This window comes from Tenebrio molitor, chromosome 6 (assembly GCF_963966145.1).
Source record: "Tenebrio molitor chromosome 6, icTenMoli1.1, whole genome shotgun sequence".
In the NCBI taxonomy this organism is placed as follows: domain Eukaryota; kingdom Metazoa; phylum Arthropoda; class Insecta; order Coleoptera; family Tenebrionidae; genus Tenebrio; species Tenebrio molitor.
This window is the reverse complement of record NC_091051.1, coordinates 2,068,933-2,088,726: the sequence shown is the minus strand read 5'-3', so window position 1 is coordinate 2,088,726 and position 19,794 is coordinate 2,068,933. Positions and strand designations below refer to the sequence as shown.

General features: G+C 39.1%; 1 protein-coding gene and 1 long non-coding RNA gene across 6 annotated transcripts in view; one reads left to right on the top strand and one right to left on the bottom strand.

Moving 5' to 3' along the window:
- Window positions 1-19,794, bottom strand: part of Ten-a (tenascin accessory) — a 206,947-nt gene that overhangs the window by 172,543 nt on the left and 14,610 nt on the right. The window lies entirely within an intron of this gene.
- LOC138132758 (uncharacterized) lies at window positions 6,067-7,159 on the top strand. Its single transcript, XR_011160173.1, has 2 exons — window positions 6,067-6,522; window positions 6,581-7,159. It is a non-coding gene; the product is annotated as an uncharacterized lncRNA (long non-coding RNA).

Below are 19,794 nucleotides of genomic sequence, written 5' to 3'. Positions count from 1 at the left end.
ACCTAATCTGGTCGGACCTCCGACTTTTATAGTCTTCGGGGCTGGCTCGCGCCGGCCGATGGCGTGCCCGGTATCGGAAGGCAAGGAGCGTCTGTCTGACAGGTCGGGCAACCCGACCATCCATCACCGTTGCAGATTTACAGCTAATTTGCCGCACAATGTTTGCGACATGCGAAATTAACTGGCTATTGTCTGTTACGGTTCGGAACGGGCTTCCGGAATCGTTAAAATCGACGGCGCTAAGGCACAATTCACACTTAATGACGCGCGTGATGTGGGCGCGGAATGCGCACCATTTAGGTGACAGATTGCGACGAGATGGCGCCACATTCGATGCTGGGTAATTGACCAAGGGGGATCACGGGACAACACCGAAATGACGCAAAACGAGAATGGAAAATGGGAAAAGTGGGCTGACGCAGAATCTGCAAGTGGTGAAATGTTTACAACGGAAAATTGGTACTGGAAGGAACGCGTGAAATTGCAGAAAGTTGCAAGAGGCGACCGTTTTTCAGCAGAAAGTGATCTATAATTTTGACACCACATAGATGTTGCCCTCTTGACACAGTTTCTTATTTTTTGTAACGAGAAAAGAAAAGACAATTTTCATTTTGGCTGGAAAATTTCACCAAGACATCTCTTGTTCGCATCACTTGAAGGTTTTGGAATCCTTCGAGTCGAATTTGGCACGCGCCGCGTTAACCCATCTCGACGCCATTTTCCCCGGCCGCCATTTTGTCACATCCAATAATTGTTTCTCCAAATCCAACCGTTGGAGACTAATCCATTAGAGTAATTGGTTTTTGCAACATCATTATCCTCGCTTTTTTTCCGCTTCCCAGGACCTAATTTTATCCTGTGACGTGTGCCGAATAAAATTTCCCCGCATTATTTACAATCCGACATTGCCGTCCCGCTTAATTAATTTATCTCGTTAAAACGCCAGCGTTTGACAAGAATTAGCATCAGGTAAAAAATTCCACTTTTGAAAAAAAAAATCAACACCGAGAATCTGGCCGAGAATTTTTTTTTCCATGCCGTCCCTAATTGGTGGAATTACGTGCGGCACGTGTTGCTTTGTGTTTGTTGCGACTCACGTGTAAGTAACATGAGCTAGGTCAGGTGTTGGGGACACGTGCCAACGACCGCGGCAGGATGCGCTCTCGCTGAAATGATGGCGTTTTTTCGCAGCTAATTAAAGTCCACCTCTTTGGCAAGCCTTTCGCGTCTGTTCATTCATCGCGAGTGGCACCCGGTTCCGCTCCAGGTCGGAGTGACAGACTCACTCTTGTCCGGAGTAAATGGGACATCATCAGTTCCAGGTGGGCGCAGCGGGACACTCGAGGGTCCCGTCTTGTCAACGTAACTTGTTTACGCGTCGTAATATATATATTTTTTTCTATTTGCGTCTTGGGGGATCGATCGCGGATGATTTATTTAGGGCGACGTTAAAAATTCAATGTCCGTGTGGAAGATACCGAATTATTTATTCGACCAATCAAAACACATTACCGTGGATCGTAAATTGAATTCGAGGGTTGCCGGTATTTTATACGGGAAATAGAAGGATCCTTTTATTAAATATTTCACGAGAGATTGATTTTTTTTTTGGGGGGTACAGGAAAATTCGGGGGCGGGGTCGGAAAACGTTGTACAACACCGTTAATTCTGATTTGATTGCCGCTCGTGAATATTTCAGGAGCGACTTATTTTCGTTACTGGAGTTACGACAGGTCGGTCGAGGGAAGGTGGTTTTCTTGGGGGTTAATCTGCCATCAAATTGCTCCACGTTTTCGAAAAGAACCGCCGCCGTCATTAAAACACCTCGATTTCACGAACGTACAAACAATGGTCAAGTTTTCATTGTTTTCTCGAGCTTTTATCAGTAATGGCCACTAATCACGTCATAAAAATAGGTTTGTAATATGTAAAATACGAGATAATCAATATAATCTAACATATTTTGCCTGTGCTCAACACGGGACCAATTTGTACAAAACTGTTGATTAAATTAAACGACAATTTTTGCTTTTGTTCCGTTCATTTTCGGCACGTTTTTTCGGTGGTTGGTGCTATCGACCGTTCAATTACGAATCTGCATTACCGACTCTATTCAATAAAAAAGGAATGTTCTTTACACCAGTTGACAAGTTTCGCTTTTGCAACTCGTTGTGTGATTCGACGCGTACCATGTGACCTAGTGAGCGCCCACCTTAACACTCCTTTTGTCATCTTTCCAAAATTTCACGTTGTCAAAACGCCAAAATATTTTTCTTTCTGACGAACATTTCAAACAGGAAATGTTCATTGTTTATTATTTTTTTGTAAATCATGACATCTACTTTGATATTCTACGACAAAACATCCAAATTGCATAATTTTCGCATTTTTTTATATTTGTTTGATCTTATATTCCGTACTCAAAGATTCATCAAATTTTTTAAATTTTATTTTGTAACCTACGATAATATGTCCATTGCGTACAATACCACTTAGTGAACGCCCACCTTAACATTCCTTGTCAACCTGTTTGAAATTCCCGCGTTCAAATGAAATCCTGGGCTGGGAAGGCGTTGGAAACCGTCAATTGTTGTGCTTTTTTAAAGCGTAGATCAATTGGAGCATATTGACAGCTAACCTAGAATTTAGAGCCAAAAAAATCTTTCTTTTTTTCTTTCTTTGCAATGTTTTACATTAAAAATAGAATCACTTAACGATTCCTATTCTCGAAGCAAATATCTAAGGGCACCCTTTGCTGAAAACAAAGATGTTCAATTATGTCCCGATTAAACATAAACAAATGTCATTCGTGTCAAACGGCGGGAAATTCAAACTTTACACTGTTCTAAACAGTTTAATTTTTCCGACGCCTACTCAGCCCCGGATTTCACTTGAACGCGCGCCAAGTTCCTCCAGTTTTGCTTTGATTGTTCTCTTTCGCGTTGAATTTTGTCTTAATTTTTCTGAAGAGTTTATCAATGGTATTGTATTTATTTGCATTGTCGGTATTCCTCGTATCGATTTGTCAGTTGGGAAGAGACCTCGGTGAGCCCCCGCCTTACCCTGCCCCGTCATGTTTCCCCGGTTTCGCATCGTCAAAACCGCACCACCTTTCATAAACAATCCGAATTTATGTCCGACCGTGCCGCCCCTCCAACATTTATCAATAATGCATCGAAAGCGGCCAGCGCCGCTGTTACCGTAATTAGTTACGTGTAAATTACATGTGTCTTGTTGTAACTGGCGGTGGTTTTACATGATTTGATCGCCGTCCGGACACGAGATCGCCGGTACGTGAAAAACAGCACGCGTCGCCGGTCCGGGGGCGGCCCATTACCATAAGGAAAACATTCATCGGGGGATTTTTGGCGTTGTTTGTTGGTTCTCTTGCGGCGGTGCGATTCCACCTTTGTTGATTAAAACTAATTAAACGATCAAAGGGTCGGCGGCGGCGTCGCCCGCGACTCAGCCAACCGTCTCGGTTTTGCGTTTTATTTATTATTTTCCGTCGGTGCGAATTAGCACGACGATAAATCGCCCCCCGAAAAAAAACCTCACCGCGTCTCGCCAATTTCGAAAAACAAACAACTCGCGTAACTCAGCCCGTTTGTCCGAATTGATCCTGCCGTATTGTCGCAGAGCAATAATTTATTTCGTTTCATATTGCGCCCGGGCGAGAAACGTGTCCGTGAAAAATGAGATAAAGCGTCATGCTGCTGAATTCGCGACGACTTATTCAGATAAGGAAGCCGTTCGATTATGATAAAATCCCTTTGTAAGAATTGTATCACGCCCCGGCCGAGGGAGGATCCGCACCTGACGCACCCCCACGTGATTCGACGCATAATTCAATTAGCCACAGGTCTGGATGGGCCGATTAGTGTTTCTGTTTCTCGGTGCTGCCAATTAGGAGTGGACGGTTTTTCTCGTTTCTTTTTTTTTTTTAGTCGAGTGTGCACGCACTAATGGATGTGCCGGAGAGATAATTCAGAAGCGGCGGACTTTTCAACCGTTCAAGTTTTCTCCTCATAACGATTCGGAGGATCAAACTGTATTGGCTCCGTATCGATGGAGTGAGACTCGACGGCTTCGCTCCACTCGAGATAAGGAAATTCTCAAATGAAGCGAAAGAATAACGTTCTCAGCGTGTTGATCTGGCGAGAGTCGTAGGTGTACAAAAATAAATTCTATCCGGTGGCGGTCGAGGGGATGTTCTAATGAAGCCGCGTAGGACGTGATCGGTCCAGGGCTGTGGCACACAGATGAAACTAGATAAAATACATAGTAACATTTCTGCAAATCAGTTTGCAGTTAGCTGGTATTAAAATATTTAAAATGTTGTCAAAAGTGTATTACTGGATGGGTAGGCAACCAGACATACAATTGGCTGAATAACAATGAATTGAGAAACGCATCTTCATGAGAAAATACGTGGGATTTGGGGTTGGAAGTTGGAATTGGCGCAGCTCAGAGAAGTGAAAACTTCTTTAAGCACACTATATACATTTCATTCCCGGGCAGTGAATTAGTTTATGCGACACGGTAAAATCGTTCGCAGCACAAGTGAAAATCGTTCGCAGCACGACACGGCAAGCTAAAATCACGGAAGTCGAGATTTTTTGCGGAGCGAACGAAAAACAATCAACTGTGCGTCACTTGTCACTTTTCAATTTTCAGTGTTCATTGTGTTGGGACCTGACTGACCTCAGTGCAGAGCTGCAGGAGTAGCTGTATAGAGGGTGTCTCAGCTAAGACTTTCGAGCTTAATATCTCGGTTATTTGCCAACGGATTTTTATGAAATTTAAAATGCAGATATTTTAGACCGTGAAGGTTCAATTAGTAATAATAAAATTACCTCAAGTTAAAAAATGTAATTTTAACACAGGTTTCCTTTATCGAAAATTATCCGCGATTATTATTAGATTGTTAAACATTAAAAAATAGGGGTCTACACAAACAATTAAGTAAATCACTTGTCTGATTCAACGAAAAGATTAGATTTTTTCGTTAAAAATTTAATGTAAAATTTGAAGGTATTTGAGCAGTTGCCTTTTGAAACAATTGATGATTAATTGCCAAGTAACATTTTGTACACCCTTTAACGTCTGTCAAAATTGGGCGCGCCTTATTAGAAACGTCAAATTGTGAAAATTTATTGAAAATACTCTAAAAATAGACTACAGCGGCAGAAATTTCAATATTGTTGAAAAAGGAAAAAAACTTTGCCTATGGAGAGTGTCGTAAGAACTTCAATGACACAGTTCGTTTTCTCGTGGAACACTATCCAAATGTAGGCTTTACAAAATGTAAGGTTAAGAGAGTCGTCAATTTATTTGAAGACACAGGAAGCGTACGTGAACTAAATTACCTTGCTAAAATATCCCGATCGTGTTTTAGTCCTTTATGGAAGAATTAAAGCATCCAGTATAATAAATTACGTCTAAATGTTGTCTTTAACTTTGCAAGTGTTTGTAAGGTTGGCAAAATAAACGTCAAATATGTCACCTGCGCTTCTGCGAAAAGGGATGACCAAAATTCTGCAAAATTGCGCGTTTGTTTCATACGCGTCTACGTTTTTGCATTTGCAGCCACGTTTAACACAGTTTTTTGCTTTTTTCTTGCAAACCAGACGTCTTTCAATGACGAGTTTTTCCCTACAGCATTTTTTATTGACGATCAATTTTTTTATGTAAATCTTAATTGATTCAACATTTTAAAAAGGCATGTAAAATTACGTTTTTAAGATTTGGGTGATTGCATTAATGAGATTTTATTCTTCACCGTCTAAAATATCTGCATTTTAAATTTCACAAAAATCCACTGGAAAATAACTGAGTTATTAGGCTCGAAAGTCTTAGCTGAGACACCCTGTATAAACGAAAAAGACACGACAACTATTGTAAGTTTACAGATTTCAATTATATGGCTTCAACAATTCATCTATTGGAAAAATTTGTGTAGCAAAATGTGAAGAGGAAAATGGACAAATTATCATAATAAACTTGTGTTCTGTATCTGTTCAATATAATAAACCATCGTCAAGAAAATAAAACTGAAACATTGAAACCTAACCTCACAAATTTTGTCAGTCTGTTTACCTCTAAAAGCGGACGTATTGGTACTTTCTATTGAAAAATACAGAGTTTTGATGTTTATTAGGGGCTATTCTGTATCGAATACGTTAAAAGATCGGATATTAATAGGTCTTTAAATCTGGGAGGCAAATTTGCTGTTCTGTAACTTCGGAATAACGGAGACCGATAAAATGGTAAAATTTGTTGAGAACTGAGAATTGTTAATTGCCAACGAGTCCTAGCGCTTGCGCACTGAGCATTAAATTCATATTTGACAGTTAGTATTTAATATAAGTGAGGTTAAGGTAAACAAAATTGAATGCTGAGAAGACAGCAATAATTGTGGAAGGCAAGTATTTGGATTAATTTTTTTAATTTTTGCTCCCGATGTTGACCATCTAGTGTGGTGTGAACCTGATGTGAAAATGTCTAAACTTGACAATGATGGTAAAGCAATGATCTCAATGTATTTATCAATATTAATAACGGAAATTAATATTTATAGTGGGAGAAACTAAAAACGTCTGTCTCATGCTGTGATCACGTTTGTTGAAAAGTGGGGTTATGTCCAGGTACAGATCATTCAATGTCAAAACCTCAAAATCACCTCATGCAATTCTCAATACAAATGAAGAATGAAGGAAATGGTCATTGGTCAGTTAGAGAAATGCGAAAAATACCTGGGGATTACTAAACGCAATCAGACCTTTCAATTAATTGCATTGGTTAATATCAATATTTTTAGAAAAAAACTAATTGGACAGCAAGAAACATGAAGTTCAGAAAAATGTTTTATAGGACCTAAAAAGGCAGAAGGCATGAAACTACAATACTAGCCAAAATATACAACAAAATAGCACAAATAGGGTTAACCGAACAATGAATTTATGTACATCAAGAAACAAACATATTTGCAAACAGGATTTACTACAGAATTCTTCCAAAGAGTTGTTCTTCCACCTTTGTAATCTAAATCGGCCTTGACATGAATACCTCACAAATTTTGCCAGAGTGTTTACCTCTAAAAACGGACGTATTTGCAGTTTCTATTGAAAAATGCAGATTTTTGATGATTATTTAAAAACACCATTGGATTTAAATAATATTAATTATTTATGCCTTGCTCCTTATTCCTCCAAATACTATCATCCATAATAATATAATTTATAGAATACATATTACTTAAAATCAATAACGAGCGTCATAGAAGTTTTCACTTCTGTCGTGCGGTCTTAAGCACGCACTTTTTTTTACTTATTGGATGGAATTGACTTTGACATGTTGAATGACGTGAGTGACCTTGTCTCTCTTTGCAATTGCACTTGGTCGTTGTACTTTTCTAGTGTGTTCCGTTTACCGAGAAGCAGAGTGGCGTTGAGTGATTTTGTTGGCAATAAAGAACGGCGTCGCACACCTCGACACAATGAAATACAAAGTGCGCAATGCATAAAAGCAAGTTTTTATTTGAAGCAGAAAACTGCTGACAATTATAGCGGCATTAATCTTAAGTTGCCTTTTAGCTAGAACAACTGCTTTTATAAAACGGCGTGGAGCACAGTTAAAATAAATCACGGCCCATTCGCGAGAAGTCTAACTTTTTAGTAGACCATATAGAGTCAAAAACCTCTAAATAACTGCCTCACTACGTTGACAATAAAACAAACCGCCCCCTTTTCCTAACAGATTCCGAAAGTGTTTCCGCCGACGTCCTAAATCAGAAAAACTGGTGCGTTCCCCTCGCTTTTTTTTCCTCCACCTGGTCCGCTTGATGTTTTCGGATGGCGAAGATTAACGCGTCGCCAACTAGTCGGTTTCGAAACGTGCCAGATGCATAAAAGCGAACGATAAAAATCGTGAAGGATATGTCGAGGGGCGGGCGTCGCGGCGCATCAATCACACTTAGTCATAGAGGAGAAATTAGTCGAGGTATATTTGTCTGCGAGGTCACAGTCTAGAGCGAGAGGAGTCTGGCCGGTTGGCCGCGTCGGAGGCGAGAATGTGAGAGAAGATAAAATCGAGAGCCAAATTGACGAGAAACGAAAAAGAGTAAATACCGACGGAAAGTGCGGACAGGACGAGATTAAAAAGAATTTGGACGCGGTGACGATCAAGGGGAGCGGTCTATTTGAGAGTTGTTGAAAAACTTGACCTTGAGAGGAGTCGCGAAAGTTGAAATAAATGCAAAAACGTAAATTTATCGTGGTGAGAATCGAACACGGGGAAAAGTGAAAGTAATAAAGCTTGAAGCAAGTAAGAAAGAAGTGTTTCCAGACGGTTTGGAAAAGTTTATTGTAGGTAGAGGTTCGAGGAAAATTATTTTCCGATAAGACCAGAGACGGTGACGAAAAAATTTTTCCGCCGAGCTGATGAAAAAAAAAAATTGTTCATAATTGGAGATGGAAATGCGAATTTATTATGTTGGATTTTAAATTTACTGGAACTAATGAAATTTTGAAAAAAGCTCTAACAAAAACCTCCGGGGCATTTACAGGTCAAACGTGGAAGCTGATCACGCGCTTTTTAGTTTGGGAAATAATGACATTTAAAAATAGGATTATGTAAGATGTAACAAACGTGAATTTGAAGCAAACAAAAAAGTTATTGTAAACGAATCGGCTGTATTAAATGTGGAAAATATTTATAATCGAACGTTGAGGGAAAGGTCGAATTGAATAACAAAATAGTGTTGTAGTATTGTTTCGTAAAATCCAACAAAAAATTAAATTGAAGAGTTGAATGTTGGCAAATTAATTTGATAAAAGCAAATATGTAAGGTAATCTGGGGGGTCTTGAATTTCAAAAACAAAACAAAAATAGAGGCCAGTGTAGAAAATTCGAGTATCGTGTTTTTTCCGGCGCTTTCTCTTTAATATCATCTCAAGGAAAAATACAAAGATCAACATTTTTGTTGGTAGAAATATTCGGACGTCTTCCTCATTTTTGGTGAAATTTACCAATATCAGAAATATTGTTGCAGATAGAGACAAATGTGTATTTTCTTTTGTTCGCTTCGTCAGGATGAAATTTATAAATGTCAGTTGCTATATTTCATCTCGATAAGTAACGAGATATGGTGAAATGTTTAAATACAGCGTGTCCAAAAAATCTGGAAACACCCCAATAAAATAGAAACGAATGATTTTCGAGATAAACGCAAAAACAGGTGAACTAGCGTTTTCAAAAAGCTTTCTGTTGAAGGTATCTGTTTGGTGTTTTTGATGACCTTGAAAGAGTTATGATGTCATCAGAGGTTTTTTAAAATGGCAACGTCGCATTTTTACTACCGTGTTTAATAGATCTTTTAATTGTTTACCCGACGGTCAAAAAAATTTTCAATTTACGTAAAAAATTTCCTGAAAAAACCTAATTGGTTATTAGAAAATAAAGAAAACTTTAATTTTGAAAGGCAACTACAGGGTGTCTTAAAATTATCGTATTCCGAGTAGGGGACATCCTGTTGACCAAGTAAAAATATTAAAAAAAAAATTGCTGTTACTTTGAAGAAAATATCAAAGTTGCCAATATTTGTTCAAAAGTATCTGATTAATATTCTAGCTACTTTTGAACAAAAATTGGAAAAATAAAACTTTTATTTTTTCGAGATAAAGCTGTTTTTTCAAGAAATGTCTTTTCATTTATACTTTAATATTTTACATAATCATCCTCATCATATTTCAAAATGAATGTCAACATTTATATTTTTTATTTGAAGAAAACATGATGAAAAATTTGAACCTTCAGACCCATATATCTTTGTATATTTTTATTTTATTTTTTCGAGATTCCTGAGATTTTTCCTTACAAGACCCCCGACTTGGAATACGTTAATTTTGCGACATCCTTTATAATTCTTACAACAAATGTTCAAAATGTTGTCCTTGAACATCTTGACAATATCCTAAACGATAATAAAATTCGTTTTTGATGTTTTCTATTACTTCAGCAATGTTTTTTTTATAACATACTTAATAACTTTTTCAAGGTCATCGAAAAGACCGAACAGACACTATCAATGAAAACCTTTTTTAAAACACTAATTGACTAGATTTTTTTCGAAAATTATGCATTACGTTTTCATTTGGGTGTTTCCAGAATTTTTGGACACACTGTATAGCGGCGCCTTCGTCATTTGTGGGCTTGATAAATTTTAAAAATTTTCAGCTCAAATACTAAAAGTTGGAGTTTTTTTCTTTAAAATAATATCAGGTTATTAAAATATAAATGGAGAGAAAAATCCGAATTGAATAACAACATCGGAATATTTTCAATATTGTTCCGCTGAAATCCTGGCGAAGTTTGAAAATTCGAGAATCTGAAATGCGAAGTAAAAAACATGAAACTGAAAACTTGGAGAGAAATTTCACATAAAAAATTGTAAAATATGTAAAAACTGAAACCCCGTTAAAGTAGCAACCGCCTTCCGGGCGTATTAGCTGACGTGCTTTATTACGCTCTGAACTAATTAATTAAAAAATAAAATAACGAGATAATTAGGTAAAACAATAGGTTGAAAACGAGATTTAAAAAAAACGTTAGTTCGAAACAGCCATTACCGGAAAAAACATCGCCCGTTTGTTTTCCGTGGAAAAAAGCTTCAGTCTAAACAACTTTACATTATTCGATTGACTTTTTATTAAAACCTATCAGATCCGGCGCCTTTCAGCCGTCGGTAATGGTCGATCGAAAATGGTGGATGCGCCGACAATAAACGAACACAAAGGTTGATGAGCGGAGCATTAGCTCAACACGAATCAATCGGTGATTGTGACGGAGGAGGTGCAACCGTCATCCTTACCAAATCGAACATGAAAAGCTATAAATTTTAAATCAAACGCATCGATAAATCGAACGAAATATCGTTCTGGAAAGTAAATAAAACTTGTGTAATCATAAGTATTGCAAAAGCCATTACATTTGCCTGAACTGAATTGTGAACGCTCGTCATGAAAGACCGGCGAAGTATTTTCTGTTTATCGCTTTGTGAAATGGGAAACGTGACGATGATTTTTTTCCCCCGGGGTCCCTAAATTATTCAAGCGGCAATAAGTCGGGCGATAATTGCGACAACATTGAAATTACAACGTCCCGGTCGGATTTGAGGTGGGTCGCGTCGCGTGCACACAAAAAAAACCCCAACAAATATATTTGGCAGGAAATTCTCGGCGAGATTTGATTTTTGTCCGGGAATATGCTTCGAGCAGAGATGAGGCCATAACCTACAGTTTGGGCGGCCCCTTAGTCGCAGCGAATCCGTTTCACGACTATAGATTCAAATTCAGGAGAGCCGGGAATCCTGTATCAGGATAAACGAGCGGTCCCGGCGACATGCACACACTCGCACACAAAAACCGCTTAAAACGCGGCGCCCTCGTATTTATTAATCATCGCAACTCGCCGAGGTTTAAGTAAATTACGAGGGAAGGAGGGACCCACATGAGCGCCGTTTTTACAGGGCGCTAATTGGGGTGAGCGTCAAGGGTTGAATCGATTGTGGAGCGATAAACGGTAGGAGGATGGGGTTTTTTCGACGAATCCTTCCAGAGTGCCACCGGAGAAAGTGAATAAATAAAGCGGGGCTGCAGTCGCCGGTGCTGCTTTGATGAAGGTTTCACTTTCGTTTGCGGATGAAAAAAATATTTTTCTCCCTACCGGTTAGAAATGTAGGCTGTGGATACCTCATTTGAGGTGAGAAAATTCAACTTTCTCGCTAAGGTAAGAAAGTTAATCATGAAATGTTTATGGTAAAACTGTACCAAAATACAAATGTCCGAAAAGTGTCAAAAGTGAAATAAGTTATTGATAAATGAAAGCCAATTCAATGAAGTAAGTTGGTAGGTCAATCATATAATCTGGAAAATAAACAGATAAGCTAGGTAGGTAGATTACTTTACCTTGTTTATATCAAATTTTCGAACAAACCTCAAATCTTCAAATGCGATGACAAGTTAATTAAACAAATAACGCAGCCTACTATTCAATTCTCAAAATTTTCGTTTTAATCACGAATATAACCATCTTTTTTGACTTTTTTCAACAAAGTTGTGCCGGTAGGGAAAAAAATTGTATTCAAACCTTGTTAAGAAAGTGTCCTTGCAGACCTTAGGCACTTACAAACCTCGTCTACGACTCGGTTTATAATCTTTGCCTGCGGTCTGCAAGAAACCACTTTCTTACCTTGGTTTGAAATATACTATTTGGCCTCCTCAACTGTAAATGACATGTTTACACATTTTGAACAGCTACGGTATCTTGATTTTTACACACTAATAAAACTATCTGTCATTTTACCGCACGGAGTGTGTAAAATACCACGAAAATTTTAAGCTTTCAAGGACCTACAAAGAAAATGTTAGCTTCCGATCAGTCTTGTAGTATAAATCGTAAGCATGTCAGTTATCGGTATAATAGATAACTTTCTGGTATTTTATTAATCAAATGTCAGTCTTTGACAGGTTTTGCAAAATTATTGGTTACAACAAATTTCAAATTTGAGAAAACGAGTCGTCGGCCAAAAAGATTAATACATTACAAAAGCGGTAGGCATTTTACATCGCTCGGTTTTAAAACCTCGCGCTGTAAAATGTAGTCTACCGCATTTGTAATGTAAATAACCATTACCAGTCGCAGCGTGTGGAGTTACGTCTTTGTCATATGTTGCAGAGTATGCAATCGAAATGATGCAACAACGAAATTTATTCACATCGATAAAGATGACTCGTTGATATTATTTTGTCACAGCACGTTTGGAGAATTCATCCGGCTCAAGAAACGAGAGGTGATCGCATTTTTCTTGAGACTTTATCCAAGCAGAATTCCTCAAAGTCGAAACGTATGGAGACGTATTGTTTTCTAGATTCATTTTGTCGTTTAGACAATTCGTATATGTCATGCAGCTCGAGAAATCAAAGAAAGTCGAAGTAGGAAATTATAAAATATGATATACAGGGTGTATTTTTAAAATGTGCCGAAATTTTACCTACGACGTTGTGGAACAACCTACAAGACTAAAAGCAATTAAAAAAAATTGTACCTAAAAAATTAAATGTCATTTTATTTTTTGACATTTGAATTTTTTTAATATTTTTTCCGAGTTCTACACGAAGCCAGTAGCTCGTGGTTAAAATTATGCTGGTTCATTCTGGGACACCCTGTATGTATTACGAAAGGTTAATAAAGATTAATTAGGAATTTTGAGATTTTCTTTGTTACTTTCTCCCACTAAAATTTCGAACACTTAAATTACACTTAGTTCCGTGAGTAACAGAGCTAGAAGCAATTTAAAAGTATTCTAACTTTTTAACCACGAAAACATTCATAAATCTGCAAAGAATAAATTTGCTTCTAGATGTATTATTATAACAGTTCATTTCATTTCATCTGTATCAAAAACTAATGAGATTACTTTTTTTTGGGAAAGATATTCCGGCGTCTCCACCATTTTTATGTGAATCGTCAGCTCGAGAATCAACCGAATTTCCCAGAACCTTCCGCATTTCAAATAAAATAAAAACCTATTGCCTCAGCATTAATCCTGAGCTGAACCTGAAAGCAATAGTTGTCTTTGGTCGTTCCATCAATTACAAAAGGGTCATCAAACCGCACCCGCTAAATACCCTTTTTTCAATCCCCTCTTACGCACAGTTACACCTTGAATCGATTCGTTTTTTCTTCCGCCCCTATTTATGTTTTTATTGCTTTTTATTTGCTCCGTTCAACACCATCCACCTTAAGCCGGAGTCATCCTTCACTTGTAGTTTCTTTTAAAGAGTCGTTTGCGTTGCTATTGTTTTATGCGTCCATAAATTCCGCCGTTTCTTTTTCTGTTCGCGTACTCTCCCCCCCCTCGGCGCCTCCCCTATTATTCTTGTATTTTTTTGCCAGTCGAATTTAATAAGCTTTATGCTGCGGACGTAAAATTTAAGGATCCGTTTAATGGGGGCGAAACAGTTTCATTTCGTTCGGGAATAAAACACGTTCTCGCCCTAATTACAAGAGAAAGTGGCATTTAACGATGCCCCGGCCTCACCCCTTTCGAAGGGTCGTTCGGAATCGCGACAGTATTTATCTATTAAGTTGCGGCGCGGCTCTTCATAAATCACACCGGAATGATTAATACTCGGCGGCAACCTGGAAGAATGGAACATCACGAAATTCATAAATTAGCCGTTATTATCAAACATAAATCCGTTCTTGAGGCGGCGATATCACACAGATATCCGCAATCTGGGGTCCGGGCGCGCCCTTCATAAATACGGCCGGCGGCGGCGGCGGGGTTCGTTCCTCCGGCGTGGCGTTCCACGTGTATTTCACCCGCGACATTTCTCTATCTGGGCCAGATAAGGGTTGCTTACCGTAAGAGACTACCCTTGTCGGCGGTAAATCTGCACACGACATGCAACCCGGCTGCATCACGTTATTGTTGCACACGATTTCGAAAATAGCCGACGTCGGAACCGGCACGGATTAATGGTGGAAGCGGCGATTATGACGTCCGACATTGCCGTTCGGAATAAATGAGTTTCCACCACCCCGCATTGTGAGCTCTGGACCCGGATAAATGGATGGGGAAGTTGGACCGGACATGTTACGTTCAAAGATATTCATTCTTCCGACAAATTAAACCCTCAACAAGTTCATTCCGATTCAATCTCGTGGAAGGAAAATCTGCGAGAACGGACTGTTTATTAAAATCCTCCCTTTTATGTTTCACGGAAATGACGGCAACTTGGCCCGAAGACGGGTGCGTCTGACGATTGCGAATCAAGAGAATCCGAGGGCGCAGGGAACGATAATTCGAGTTTAGAAAAAAAAAGAAACAACAATTCAAATCCAACAGTTATTGGAAAAATGTCACGTTAGAACGATCACTGTTTGCAAGAGCCAATTGAAAGCTTTAATGCGGACGTCCGGATTATAATCCACCCCTTATTGATGACGTTGCAAGTTTTACGTGTTGAATTTACCCTGCAGTGTGCAGCTCAGGAGCGGCAAAAGTAAAAAATGGGTTAGTGGAATAATTAAAGAAAGCGAGATTTTAGAGTCTTTCTAGATCAAAGAACAAAAATAAATATACAGGGTGTTATTGAAAGTTGTACAGATATTTTAACCACGAGCTACTGGCTTCATCTAGAACTCGGAAAAAATATCTAAAAAATTCTAGGCCAAAAAAGAAAATGACATTTATTTAATACACCCTGTATATAATTTTATAAAACGTACACCAATGCGGTTTCCTTGTTTTAAAGCATATTTCCAAGAGGTACTTTGCATTGGCGTACATTTTATAAAACAAGATATACAGGGTGTATTTTTAAAATGTGCCGAAATTTTACCTACGAGGTTGTAGGACAACGTAGAAAACTAAAAGCAATTTAAAAAAAAAATTGTACCTCAAAAAATAAATGTCATTTAATTTTTTGACATAGAATTTTTTAAAATTTTTTTCTTCTACATGAAGCCAGTAGCTCCTGTTTAAAATATCTGTACAACTTTCAATAACACCCTGTATGTATTACTGCAATATCCTGGTGTATTTTTTAATGTCACGGTGCATTCACAATTTTTGTAGTTTATACGTTGTACAATTTATAGATATGCACATTTTTTTATTCATTTTATAATGAGAAATGTAGACAGAACTGTTTTTAGATTTCTTCTATTTTAAACATATCGCGCGTTCAAATGAAATGGGCTGAGTAGGCGTCGGAAAAATTAAACTCTTTAGAACAGTGTAAAGTTTGAATTTCCCGCCGTTTGACACGAATGACATTTTTTGTGTTTAATCGGGACATACTTGAACATGCTTGTTTTCAGCAAAGAGTGCCCTTAGATATTTGCTTCGAGAATAGGAATCGTTAAGTTATTCTATTTTTAATGTAAAACATTGCAAAGAAAGATTTTTTTGGCTCTAAATTTTAGGTTAGGTGTCAACATCTTCCAATTAATCTACGCTGTAAAAAAGCACAACAATTGACGATTTCCAACGCCCAGGATTTCATTTGAACGTTTTTCCAAGAAAAGCGCCTTCATACGTTCTTTTTTGAACTAAATGCAATCTGACAGGTGCATTTCAGAGATTTTATTGAGGGTCGAAATCGCACGTTTGCTGTTCCTAAAAAATTCAAACGTGCAGCATTCCTCCCCCGGATGCCATAATACAAACGTTTAACTTTTGGAAAAGTTGCACGGCACTGCACGCGCCCCATCCCCCGGGAGTCCGCAAACAATCTCGCCCTCCCCGATTACGGGCGAAATTTTCCAATCAGGTGCACAAAACCGAAGCGAAAAAAAAATTTGGTCTGTGCCGCGCGCCCGATTCATATTTAAATAAAATGCAAAACCATTTAACTTCACAAAGATTAGGAAAATTAGTTTTTGGGGGCAAGATTCCATTATGTACATCCTAAGTGGATTAAAAAGTTCTCGTTGTTTTTCTTTTAAATTGGACGGAGAATGATTCTTTTAACGAAGCAATTAAGTCGTACACTTAAAATGTGTCGGTCGGTTCGGGAGAAAGGCAAAGATAAGATGAAAGGGATATCTGAAAGGGTCGGTTCCGGGCGACTCCGGGAACGTCGATATTGCCGAAACAATAACGCCGAGTGTGGATTAGGCAAGTGGCCGCTGACCCGGTGCACGGCCCCACTTCGGAGCTCCGATATTTATCTGTTACGCACTCCCACGGTTACGCTCCAATTTAGATAAAATTGCGCAAGGAGGCGTTATCGAAAATTTAAACGACCTCCGGAGCGCATACAGAATGGGCCCCGACTCCTCCAAAACTACCTCCCGCGATAACCAACGTTTAAAATAAGTCGATGGTGTCCTTTGATCGTGTAATTTAGTGGGTAAACACGTCGCTCGAGGTGCATTTTGCATTTGTTAAAATTCTTCGATCCAGATGAAAGGAACTAATTTCGGCTCATCCGAGCCGTGAAATGTGGCCGCGCCTGCCACGTCCAACATAATTAACGACCGTTTGTCATCGTTACCTCGCGTAATTAGCCGGCGGAAGTGTTGACCCGACGCTGCAATCGACGACCTCCGATGACCGCCACCAGAAGAAACCTTCCGATTCTTCGTCCTTGGTCGGAAATTCACAGTTGACCTGGCGTGTTCATTAATCATGCGACGAAGCGGTTCACCCCCGGAGTAATGAAAAACGGGACGCTTTATCATCTGTTTTGCGGCCCGTTTAGTTGCAATAATATTCTAGGGGAATTTAATTTGGAAAAAAACACAACACGGGGGACACCTGTGCGAGTTCTCGTCGAGGTGCAAAAATCCACCCCGAATAAAATAAAGCGTCGTCCATTAAAGAGCTTTAAAAGTTTTCGGAAACATCACCGAGAGCCGTACGTTCGTTTCTGAAACTCGAACGGCATCCCGAGTCGCGTTACGGACACGTTATCGACGCGACGTGCCGCAGGTCGAGGGGAAGAACCGGCGGATGACGTACGCCGAGAACTCTTAAATGCCGTTATATACATCCGCATTGTGTATTTGCCCGGAGAAGTTTAAAGCCCCTTTAATAGCTCATTAAACTTTCTTACATCGATTCGTGTTTTGTACCTGTCTCCCGGCGAGGACGGTGAAGCGCGTACAGGCTGTCCCGGAAGGGGCGCACGATACGTTCTTATTTCACCGATTTAGAGTGGAAATTACTTTTATTAATTTGTTCGATTCCTCCCTTGAAAGTGAGTCTGTATCCACAGTTACCACGGGGTGAAGGTTTCACTTTCGCTCACTGGTTTTTATTCACGCATAATTGAAATTCAATTTAATGAAAAAGAATTTGTATATTGAAAATAATAATTATAACACGCAATTCGCGTGAACGAAAGCTTTGCCTTCCTCTCTTACTTTAATTAATTATGTATTCTACATTTTATCCATGTAAAATAAATAGTCTATGTCCCGTTATCGTAGGTGGACATTTTTCGCAAACGTGGGACCAGTGAAATATTGTGTTTGGGGGACGACTTTGTTCGAAATATTTTGAGGATGGTCGATAAAACAGCGACTGATGGGTTTTCGGCTAATTTATGGGACCGAAAGGTAATAAAATCTGTGACCGGAACTTGTGTCTCCGTTGGTGAAATCGGGAGAGATGTAAATACGTTCGGAAAATAGATTCTGATTAGAGAGTGGGAGAAAATAGTGCGAGAGAAAAAAATTGCGGTAGACGGAACGAGACAATTTCCTCCTTGTATTGCTATTGTTGGGGGGTGGCGTCCGGGGGTGGGCCCCCGGTCCAGTCGGAATTCCATCCCATACATCCGTGATTATTAATTCAGCGTCTGGGAACATGGCGGGGCGTCGTGTAACAACACCGTTACCGGCCGTAGATCCGCCTCGGCGTTAATATCATGAAAGTTTCAGGCGTTCGGGGGCATTAGCTAGATTTCAAAAGGCTCTAAGCAGATTGATTAATGTTCCCGAAGAAAAGAATAATGAGCTTTGTGTACGAGGCGTCTCGGGTGCGGAATTGTCACAAAACGAGCGCCAACTTGCCGACGCTGATGGAATTTTAATTGTTGAAATTTTTCGACGCGCCATGCGTCAGGTGGAGCGACGTTTGACGTCGGCCGCAGATAGCGCCCCAAACGGCCACGGAATCGTTCGTGATGGTGCGGATCCTCGACGACGACAGCTCTCGAATTTAATTTAACCCGAGTTTTTCACCGCGTGACAACGACGACGACGACGAAAAACTAACCGGGACCCCATTGTGTTCCTCTAAATAATTAAGGCACTCCACTCTTCTTAATTAATTTCTTGTCTAACGTTGATTTTATGAAAGGGATTATTAAAGTGCGTACACGAACAGCTTTTGCTGATGAACCTCCGATAATAATCAGTGGGGGCGCCACACTCAATTGGGACGTGATTAGCCGGTCCTCGCGCGTTTTTAGGCGCACTACATACATTTTATTCCCGGGCAGTGAATTAGTTTCATGCGACACGGTAAAATCGTTCGCAGCACGACACGGCAAGATAAAATCTCGGGAGTCGAGATTTTTTGCGAAGCGAGCGAAAAACAATCAACTGTGCGTCACTTGACACTTTTCAATTTTCAGTGTTCATTGTGTTGTGACCTGACTGACCTCAGTGCAGAGCTGCAGGAGTAGCTGTATATAATATTGTTATATACAGGTGTCCCCAAAAAAGAAGACGAGTCCATAACTCCGTTATTTATCGGAAGATTTTAATTATCTGTACACCAAATTAAATGATTGTTAATAGGCTACAAAATGGCCTAATAAATTCAAGTATAGCCCCATGGATTTCAAGGGTAAACTGTCAAAAAAAAATTTTTTCAAATGGGATTACATATTTTTTTTTAGTAATTCTGATAGAGATTTTTATTCTGAAAATAACAGTGTATCACAAGTATACACTTAAATACCAAAAATTCACAAAAAAAAAAAATGTAAAAAAACGTCTATGTTCCATTTTGCGCTAAACATTGGGGGCATATCTGCTCAATCCCACATATTATTATTTGTCATTTGTTTTTCTAGCCACCTTAATTTGGTTATTACATTGTAACGCAATGCATTTTGATAGCTTTTCGCTTGGTGCTCGTCATTTGTTTCAAAAGTTAGTGTTATTTTTTTTTTATGTCAAGTTATACTTGTGATATATTGTTGTTTTTAGAATTAAAATCTCTATCAGAATTACTAAAAAAAAGTATGTAATCCCATTTGAAAAAAAATA